Here is an 11,462-nt window from a genome sequence, read left to right on the forward strand (position 1 = left end):
CCAAGTTGACCTGAAACCCTCTGAGCTCATGTGCACTCAAGATCCTCATGAGCTAGAGGAAAGTGGGAATGGGGTATGCAAGGGAAGATCCTTGCAGAGGTGCCTGTATCTCTCTCTACATATAAAAGAACAAAAACTTTGTACATTTTTTTAAAAGACTCTCACAATGTGTTTAGGAGCCAAGTCATTGCTCCTAATATCCAAGAATCTTGGCCTTAGGATAATGTCGAAACTGGAGATTGGTTTCCCACATGTCGCTAGACTCCCACGTAGTCGACTGCGGTTCGCGTCCCGGACCTGGTGGCTTAAAACTCACATCGGGCACATGTGCGTGCGTGCCCAAGATCCCGAGAGGAGAATGGAGGAGAAGGGATTGCGGTGTGACCATCCCCCTGGGGGGTGATTTCTCACTTTCTGTCTCTGTGTCTCTGTCTGTCTGGCGAGCACACGCGCCCTATAGCAAAAAACTCTCAAAAAAAAAAAAAAAGAAAAAAAGAAGTAAATTCAGAAAGAGGTGATATGATTAAGTGCTTTATTTTCTTTTTAATTATGAGAAATCAAAATACAGCATCACTTCCCATAAAAGTGAATTTTTCTAAATTAATGCTGACCTAAGCAACATTCAAATTACCATAACATGGTGGTAAAGAAGACAAACTTCAAATCATTAAAATTATATTACACAGACCGAGCTGCACCATAGTTGTATGGGTGTACATTGCTGGTTAGCAGAGTAAGGCGACATGGGAACTTCAGTTGGATTCCTGACTCACCCTGTGAAGCTGGGTACAGTGAAACATGCACATAGTCTCAGCTACTCAGGAAGCTGAGCCAAGATTGTGAGCTTACAGCCAGCCTGCACGACACAACCAGACCTTCATGCCTGGCATGGTGGCATGTGTCTGTGATCCCTACAACCTACAGAAGGATGAGCCAGGAGAATCACTCAATAGTGAGAAACTGCTTAAAAAAGACCCAATGATCAAAGATAGATAGGTACACAAAGATTATATCATACACATCAATTTTATTGTTACGAGATTTTGTTGTAATGTTCGTTAACAAAATAGTTTAGGTGGGAACCTATTAATAACAGTTGAAGGAAGAAATTAAGCAAAATGGCCCAAACACAACAAATAAAAGACAGTCTCAAAACATATATAAATATGTTAGAAGTTATTGCTGTCTGAAAACACAAAAAGATTTTTTTTTTAAGAGAGATTTTTTGCTATAGGGCACATGTTCTCACCTAAGAGACAGCGAGACTGAAAGCGAGAAATCACCCCCCCAGGGGGGATAGCCATGCTACAATCCCTTCTCCTCCATTCTCTTCCTGAGATTTTGGGCATGCACGTTCACACGCCTGATGTGAATTTTAAGGCAACAGGTCCTGGGCTTGAACCACCATCAACTACATGGGAGTCCAGTGACATAACCATTATGCCATCTGCTGGTCCCACACAAATAGATTTTTTAAAAATGTGTTTGAATATAGTTGGTGTAAAATTCAGCTTGAATAATACGCTTGCAAGGTTTTAAATTTACACAACAAAATATATATTTTTTTTTTTTTGAGAGGTTTTTGCTATAGGGTGCGTGCGCTCGCCAGACAGACAGAGACATAGAGACAGAAAGCGAGAAATCATCCCCCAGGGGGGATGGTCACGCCGCAATCCCTTCTCCTCCATTCTCCTCTCGGGATCCTGGGCACGCACGCACACGCGCCCGGCGTGAGATTTAAGCCACCGGGTCCAAGACGCGAACCGTGGTCGACTACGTGGGAGTCCAGCGACATAGCCATTACGCTAACTGCTGGTTCCCAAAATATATTTTTTTAAGTAGAGTACATCACTCTTTTTTTTCAATTTTTTTTTTTTTTTTTTTTGGAGAGATTTTCGCTATAGGGCACGTGCGCTCGCCAGTTTTTTTTTTTTTTTCAATTTTTTTTTTTTTACATCACTCTTATACTGAAAATAAAAAGTCCATCCACATTTTAGCTTCTCCTCTAGCCCAATGACATAACTCATTAGTGATTAGGTTTTCAGGAGGAAACAGACTTAAGCAACTCACACCTGTTAGGGCATGTTCCTCTTTTGTTTCCATAAGTGCAAATTTTTCTTTTGTAATTACTGCTGATTCAAACAACATTAAAATTACCATAACATGGGTATAATGAACATTATATTTATTGATATGCAGTAGCCTACCTAACAAGACAGACTCAACCATGATAATTACATGGACCACTGGACCTAGAGTAGACCAAGCATGAAAGCTTGACGAAGCATGTGTGAGAATTTGAAAAGCTTTGTAAACAGCATTTATTATAAAAGACATTGTGAGACATACATAATATGCATTCAATAATGAACTACTAAATGACTGGCAAAAAAAAAATCTACTATTTCCAGAGTTTTACAATTTTAATATAAGCCAAAAATAATGTTGAAACATTCTGTTTCACAGTCATATTTCTTTAAAGGGCATTGATTTTAAAAAATAAAAGGAAATTCCATACTATAGTTCTCAATTGTTTATATTATTTTCTAATTGGGAAAAAGATTCCATGTACTGTGGTACAACTCTCCCAAAATCCAATTCTAAATTATTTCCAGCAGAGCATAATAGATACATTTTTCAGAGACATGGTGTTTCTTAGTAAATTTGCCTAAATTTTGCATTTGCATTTCCTTTAGATTATGTTTCTTTGGAGAAGATAAGTTATATCCAAGAAAATGCACCAGTAAATACATTTATATATTTTATTAGCCTTTACCATAAAATAATAGACTACAGTTTTTGAAAATTGAAATCAAATCTCATTCTTGGGTTTTATGAATTCTGGGCAACTGGAAAACTCAATTTAGAATATCTGAACACCACCATAGCCCACCTGGAAAACATATACTTAGGTCAAGCCTATGCAATGCTATTACTATGTCAGCTAATTTTCTGAAATAGCATTTTGTTTGTTTGTTTGTTTGTTTGTTTGAGAGAATTGGATGAAGATAAAGAATCTGGGATCTTGTACAAAATCATGACTTATTCAAGCTGTTTCCTCTTCCTAGAGACTTCACCATCAAATCTAACAAGGCAAAAGTGCAGTATTGATCAAGTGTTTTAAGTTTCATTTTTTTATCTGGACTTTCTTTTCTCTCTGACCACCTCCTTCTGCCTGCTAATACATCCAGACAGAACCAACAACTTCTGGTCATGTACCTTATTGCTCTTTTGTATGGACAGAAGCAGAAACATTTCATAATATGTATTTGTTAACATGGCTATTTCCTTCTAGTATACTAAGAATCCTCTACTATTTATCTTTTCTGACTCAATTTGCTGCAATAGGATATAATATATATCTTTAATGAATATTCAATAAACAGAATGATGGATTATTGAATAAAAATAAAACTCAATTTTTATTGTTTGTAGTAATAATAGCTCCTTATTCCAATCAAAAATGTCTTGTATATTAAGGGGTTCTAAGTTATTTGTTCTTCAGAATAACTGACTTTCCCAGTTTTTCTAGGATGGTCCTGGATGGAGTACTGAAAGTCTTATATCCCAGGGAACATTTTAGTTTGATATATGAGAAACTTGGTCATCTTGTCAGGTGATAACCAGTTTGGGTCTCATTTTTTAATTGTACTGGAGAGTTACAAATATATTAAGTGATTTGCTCAGTAATATATAGGTGACAAATAAAAGATGCAAGATGTAATTTTTTTGGGGGGGTGGAGAGGTTTTTGCTATAGGGCACATGTGCTCACCAGACAGACAAAGAGAGACAGAGAGAAAGCGAGAAATCACCCCCCGGGGGGGGATGGCCATGCTGCAATCCCTTCTCCTCCATTCTCTTCTTGGGATCTTGGGCACGCATGCACACGTGCCTGGCATGAGTTTTAAGCCACCAGGTCTGGGACGTGAACTGCGGTCGACTACATGGGAGTCCAGCGACATAGCCATTACGCTAACTGCTGGTCCCAAGATGTAAATTTTCTAACTCAAGTTCCCAAGCTCTTAGCTATGACATTATATGGCTTATCATTTTGTCCCCATTTTTCTCTCTCATTTTTTTATGTTATAAAGACATGGACTGAAAAAAATGTCTTAAGGAAGCAATATGTATACATATATTTGCTTTTAAATTGTACTTTCTATTGTAAGTATGGAAAGCATATTGTTTTTAGTATTTACATGAAAGGTCACTGCACATTCTATAGTTTATCATTTGTTCCCTCAGGTTTATAGATATCTTTTGAAAATACCATAAAGCTGGCATTTATTATTATTATTGATAAACATAAATTTAATTTGTTAGCAGTTTTTGTGAATTTTAATTTTTTGTTGTTGTTTGTTTTTTCTAAAAGGGAGATTTTTGCTATAGGGTGCATGTGCTCACCAGAGAGAGACAGAAAGTGAGAATCCCCCAGGAGGATGGCCATGTGCAATGCCTTTTCCTCCATTCTTCTCTTGAGATATTGGATGCATAAACACACATGCCAGGCGTGAGTTATAAGCCACCAGGTCAAGGATATGGGCAATGGTTGACTATGTGGGAGTCCAGTGATACAACCTTTACACCATCTGCTGGTCTATTCATCTGTTTTTTAAGTAAAGATCTCTCTTCTTCCTGTCATTGGCTTTTTTTCTTTTTTTCAGTCTGAAATAGTCTTGAGTTTGCCTCATTATTACTTGATTATTTATTTGGGCATTCATTTCTAAGTTAATAATTATCTTGTTTAATATTATGTTTTTTTTTTTTCTTACCATCATCTGTTTTTTGACTTCCACTACTGATAATAGCCTATCAGCTGAGGGGCCAACCAGTTGTGTAGTGGTTAAGGTGGTTGGATCCCACATGGCCAACTGTGCAGAGTCTCCACCAGCAGCTTATAAAAAACACTGGCCAAAATAAACCCCAAAACATATAGTCAACTAATTTTTTAACATTTATTTATCATCATAATCTTGTTTATATTACATTGAATCAAATATAACATTAAAGTGTATCACACTTCTTTTTCCAGAAGGAATACCATGCATATCACTCAATACAGAGACATTAAAATCCCCATTTCATCATCCAATATCTTTTCATTGTTTTTATCGATCATTATTATTATTATTCCAATTATTTTTTAAACAGTCAATCACTATTTCTTATTTTGCCTGTAAAAAGACTTAAAAATATGTAATGCTTCATGAATTTGTGTGTCATCCTTATGTAGGGGTCATGCTAATCTTCTCTGTATCATTCCAATTTTAGTATATGTGCTGCCAAAGTGAGCACTGATTTTTGACCATAGATATCAGTCAATTCAGTGGAAAAAGGAAAACCTCTTTAGCAAATGGTGCTGGAAAAAACTAGGTATCCATCTTTCACCGTTAACAAAAATCAACTCACAATAGATCAAAGATCTGAACCCAAGACCTCAAACATAAAAAGTACTGGTAGAAAACACTGAGGAAACTCTGGGAGACACTGGGATAGGCAAAGACTTCTTAAGTAAAACCTCCAAAGCACAGGCAATAATCCCAAAAATAGACAAGTGGGATTATATCAGTTTAAGAAGTTTCTGAACAGAAAAAGACACAGTAATTAGTGTGAATTGACAATCCTCAGAATGGGAGAATATTTTTGTAAACTATGCCTCAGATAAGGGACTGATAAACAGAAGACAAAGGGAACGCAAGTGGGTTACCTGAAAAAAATGATTAACCCAATTAAAATATGGGAAAATAAGCTGAACAAAAAACTCTCTAAGGAAGACATATGAACAACCAAAAAGCATATGAAGAAATGCTTAACATCCCTCATCGTAAGGAAGATGCAGATTAATACCCCAATGAGATACCACCTAACCACTCAGAATGGCAAGGATTAAAAATACAAAAAATGGTAAGTGTTGGTGAGGTTGTGATGAAAGGGGAATTCTCCTACACTGTTAGTGGGAATGTAAATTAGTCCGGCCACTTTGTAAAACAATATGGAGGCTCCTCAAAGACCTGCAAATAGAACTATTATATAATTCAACAATTCCACTCCTGGGTTTCTACCCAAAGGACAGGAGAATGTTCAGTTGGAAAAGTGCTTGCACACCAATGTTTATTGCAGCATTATTCACAATGGCTAAGACATGGAATCAACCCAATGTCCATGAACAGATGCATGGATTGAAAAAGTGTGGCACATATACCCTATAGAAGACTATTCAGCCAAAGGGGGGGGGGACATTAAGACCATTAAGACCCTGGTATTTGATAGAAAGTGGACAAATGTGGAAGATTTATTGTTGAGTGAAGCAAGCCAGGCTATGAAAGAGAGAAATTGTATGTCTCCACTTAATATATACCAACTCTCCATACTCTATGGTAGAGATTGAAATATGGAAGGACATAGAAGCAGTGAAATTATTATGGACACTGGAGACTGTGTGGAAGGAGGGTGGGAAAGGGGAAGAGTATAGGGAAAAGGACACAGAAATGGTTTATTACTTGTTGATGATAACATGTATAGTATTCTCAATTGGACTGGTCTGAGGTATATTTTGTGTTTGATAAATTCTCTTTGTAAGCCAAATGATGTATAGTGATCAAATCTTTAAAAAATAATTATAATAATATTAATAAATAAATAAATTATACTAAATTTAAGAAAAGAAATATACGCTGGGCATATGTGCAGGCATGCCCAAAATCCTGAAGGGAGAATAAAAGAGAAGGGATTGAAGCCTGACAATTCCCACTGGGAGGGAGGAAAGTGCTTTCTTACTTTTGCTCTCTCTCTCTCTTTCTGGTGAGTGTCCTCATCTTATAGCAAAATAATAAAAAAGTTTATCTGCTGATAGTCTTATCCAGTAGTAGAAAAAATGTATTCTTGATCTTAGAAATCTAGTTGTTTATCTAGTCTCCCACCACGAGGTCATGTAACAACAGATCTGACTGGGGGATTAGGTTTGATGATGTTAGGCAGAACATGTCACTTGCGTAAAACTTTAAACTTTAGATATAGTATTTTTTTTCATACTGTGTAAATATGTATGTGTGTGTGTGCATGTGTGTGTTTGTGAGGCAGAGTTAGATGGACTATTTCATTCCAAATAGAATATGAAGTCACGTCCCTGTTTTCTATCCTTTACCATGTCTTTTCATTTGGCAAGCCCTGGTGTCTGCAGTCTCGCCTTCTCGGTTTCTGTAACTTACATCCCAACCTGCTTATCCCTGTCACTCTTTGGTTGTCACTTTCTCCATCCCACTAAATTGTTTACAATTACCCCATCTAGCTTCCTTATTTGAAAAATAAATTAGTTGCAATGGTTTTACTATTCTTTGTAAAATACAAAGAGAAATTTAAGTAGATGATATTATATTTGGACATTTTCTACTTATTTGAAAACACACACACACATACATCATCTATGTAGACAAGTCCTGTGTAAGTACGAAGAATGTAGTTATTCAAAATTATCTCTGTACATTTTGTTGTAGTGAAGGACGTAATGAGGATGGAGCCATTATTAGTGCATATTTGGAAAGAGAGGGTGAGAAAATTGTCAGGTAATACAACCTATTTTCGAAGGTAAAGACTGGCAATGTGAATTGGTAGGTATCATGAGGTCTTTTGGAAAATGCAGTCATTTGAAGAGATGGGACTAAATAGCAAACCAAATTTAGAAATCTAAAAGCAAATAGTTGTAATAAAGTAGTGTAAGTATTTCAGTAACAGGGTCCTATAGAAGATTCATCAACGGAATCAAAATTTAGGACTCTTTAAAAGGGTAACAGGGTCCTATAGAAGAGGCAACAACGGAATCAAAATTTAGGACTCTTTAAAAGCAACTTAACATGTGCACAGTTATGCATATTACATAGATTATTTCATTGAATATTCTTTGAAATTCCTGAGAGAGATCTTTATGATTGCTTTCTTTACAAAGGAACTGAGTTGAAACTAAGCTTCCTATAGCATCATTAATAAGTTATTCATACAAATTTCCTCAAAGATCTACATGTGATTTCCTGACAATCTTCACACTATGAGTAAAAGGTTTATAAAATATTTAATGTTTTTACACTAACTGGCCTAAATAAACCTCCTTCCAAAACAAACAAACCAAAGAAATAAAGATTTATTAGAAAACTTTATGAGAACTAAGTTATTTAATTTGAAACAAGAAAAAGACAGATAGGCAAACTATAATATTTTCTGGAGCTATTACAAAAGTTAGCTTACTAAGAGAAGGGACCAGCAGTTGGCATAATGTCTATGTTGCTGAACTCCCATGTAGTCAACTGTGGTTCAAGTCTCAGACCTGGTGGCTTAAACTCATGCTGGACACGTGTGTGCAAGCCCAAGATCCTGAGAAGGGAATGGAGGAGAAGGGACTGCGACATGGCCATCCCCCTGGGGGTGATTTCTTGCTTTTTGTCTCTCTGTCTCTCTCTGTCTTTCTGGCAAGTGCATGTGCCCTATAGCAAACAACTCTCTAAAAAAGGAGAAAAAAATTAAAAGAAAATGCCCCCTAAGCATTTTACAGTTAAGTGACTAGTAAAATTACTGGACATATGGACCACAAAGTAGCAATTATCAGATTTATCCACTTATTTATCATTCTAGCTAGCTATTATTCTCAACTTTGAAAAACTAGCAATTACGCTCAACTTTGAAAAACACAAAAGAAAAATTAATGAATACAATCCAAAATAGTTACTGATTTTTTCACTTTTTTTTCCCCAATTTCTACAGTGTTGTTTGTGCAGAGAGATTTTTTAAAAAACTAGGTTACATATAGTATATATTTATATAAACTCTCGTTGTTTATTAGAAATTCTGAGATGGCCAACAAGATATTGTCACTTTCGTCAGTTATTCAAGGTTCCTGGAAAAATTCACATCTCTTCATCCTTTTAGAGTTACACTGGATTGATCTCCAGTCATGTGATTGACAAATTATTAGATCTGAATTGTTAAATACAAAGGAAGAGACAACCTCTTAGGATACCAATGCTGTTGCAGTTTTCCTTTGGTAATTTAAGAAAGAACATCAGGTAGTGCTAGCTGTCTGCTCCAAACTATTGTAATATGGTAATTCCAAACTTCTTGAATAAACCTTACAAAGAAAAAAAAATCCTATTCCTAGGAATAATCATTTGTGAAATAACAAAGCTTCACAACATTCTTTGTAAGCTTCTATTTCCTCCTGTGAGGTCTCAATTTATTTTTATTTATGTTGCATTTTAAATGCTATTGAGCATGGTTTGAAAAGACAGTTTGTATGGAATGCATGCTCAGCAGGATGGGTAATTGTAAATGTGTTGTTTAATCAATAGTATTGGCCATTCTTTTTTTAAGAATGCTAATTCATTGCACCAAAAACAAAGAATGGGAATAATTTGTCTCCAACAACATTAATGTAATGTAACAATGATAACTAGATACATATAAATCTATTAATCCTCTCATTAAGTAAATAAATGTAATTATCTGAGGAAAAGTTAGTTTCTCAGCCTTTAGAATTGGAAATTATTTTAAAAATTAAGCATATCTAATATATGTAACTGAACATTTTTACGTTAATGGGTCAATAAAAAGAAAACAGAAAAATACTGAAATTGAAGACTGTCTTGTCTCTCCAAACTATTACTAATTTTATACCTAATTAAAAGATGGCTGATCAGAAGATGGTTTTTATGGATCGTGTGCTGTTTTATCACTATGATACTAATGTCTTATATACCTCAGGCAATTACCATTTTAAAAAGAGCTAGTATGACAAACATGTTGACCTTCCCAACAAAATGTCAAAGCGAGATCAGATAGGTAAGGAGGTTACCTAAAACCACATGACTTATTTACAAGTTGAGCTGATTTCTTGGAATGAGCAACCTTTCATTATAATATACTGTGCTATATTCAAATAAACTATGAAAAACGCTTAAATAAGGCAGATTTTTTTTAAGAATTATTTTTATTTAATTTTTATTTATTTATTTATGTAATCTCACCAGAGAGGGACAGAGTAAGAGACACAGAGAGAGAAAAAGAGAGAGAGAAAGAAAGGAAGCCACCAGGTCCAACACTCAAACCATGGTCGTCCATGTGAGAGTCCAGTACCCTTAACCACCACACCAACTGCTGGTCCCATGGCAGATTGTTTCTAAAGGAGTTTTTAACATATGTTTAATATATTGAATGGCTTATATACTTAGAACTCAAAAATATTATTCGAAAACGTTTATAACTCTAGCCTTCTTATTTGTACAATATCTTTCAGTTTCTAACATGCTTTCTCATATTAAATTCTCAAAAATTAAAATGCCTAGTTAAATAGTGCAATTGTTTCTATGGGTATAATTATTAATTTAACTTCACTTAATAAACAATATTATCCTGTAATGTAAGTAATGGATAAATTTCTTATTTTACCAGCCATACACTTTTCTTTCTGAGAAGTTCTTCTTCCCCTCTTTGAAAAATTCTTTTCTACCAGTCTGTCATTTGACTAATATGGGAAACGTCAATTTCTTTAGTGAAAATGACCCTCTGATCTCAACCATCAGTTAAATATGAACACTGGATCCAAACAGGGGCATTCTTGGTTCTTGACAGCCAAAGCCAAAGGGATGAGGACGTAGCTCAAGGCAGTTCTTTTTCAGAAATTTTCTAGTGAGAGCTGAATAAAGACAATCCCTTGTCCTGAACTTATCAGGGTAACAAACCAGCCTACCATCAAGTTAATCTTACACAAAAAAGCAAGTATAAAATAGTAAAGCCAACATGTATTAGATTGTCAGGAGAGTCATGGAATATTTTTCTGGTTTTCTTTTTTAAACGTAAAAATGCATCAGGTCTTTTCTGACAACCGAATAGATAAGCAAAACTTATAGTTGGAGAGATTATCTTGCTACTTTTGGTTTGCTTTACCTCTAAGACCAGCAACTCTCATGCCTTTGAAAGTTACAGTGTTATAAATATTCACTATCAAAATTCCACCCCACTCCCAATCCCACATACACACACACCGAAATTTTTAATTTAATTAAATTAATTTTAATTTAATTTTGTTTTTAATTTAAATTTCATTCCCTGGGGACCTGAAGGTGGCATGGTGGTTATGGTGCTGGACACTCCCACATGACTAACCATGTTTCAAGTTGCAGACCTGGTGTCTCTCTCTCTCTCTCTCTCTCTCTATGTGTGTGTGTGTGTGTGTGTGTGTCTATCTGATCACACTAAAAATAAATGGATGAATAAATAAAACTCAATAAATATAAATTGAGGTCCTTTTACTTTCCACTATTGGGTTTGTACATTCAAATAGATCACTTTCCTTTAAACGCAAATAGGGATCCAGTTTTACTCAACCTTCATGTCTTAGCATCCTAACACATTATTTCAGTTCTCAAGGATAATTTTCAGCCCAAAATGGCTGGTGGGGGTATCAAAGTCCACCAAA

The 11,462-nt window shown here is 35.4% G+C and overlaps 1 non-coding gene across 1 annotated transcript; it reads right to left on the reverse strand.

Annotated features, from left to right (window-relative positions):
* Positions 1 to 5,189: 5,189 nt before the first annotated feature.
* On the reverse strand, positions 5,190 to 5,296 carry LOC114007081 (U6 spliceosomal RNA). The gene has a single exon (XR_003548736.1). It is a non-coding gene; the product is annotated as a U6 spliceosomal RNA (small nuclear RNA).
* Positions 5,297 to 11,462: the final 6,166 nt, after the last annotated feature.

The sequence above is a fragment of the Tupaia chinensis genome, unplaced genomic scaffold, assembly GCF_000334495.1.
Source record: "Tupaia chinensis unplaced genomic scaffold, TupChi_1.0 Scaffold000118_1, whole genome shotgun sequence".
NCBI classification, from domain to species: Eukaryota; Metazoa; Chordata; class Mammalia; order Scandentia; family Tupaiidae; genus Tupaia; species Tupaia belangeri.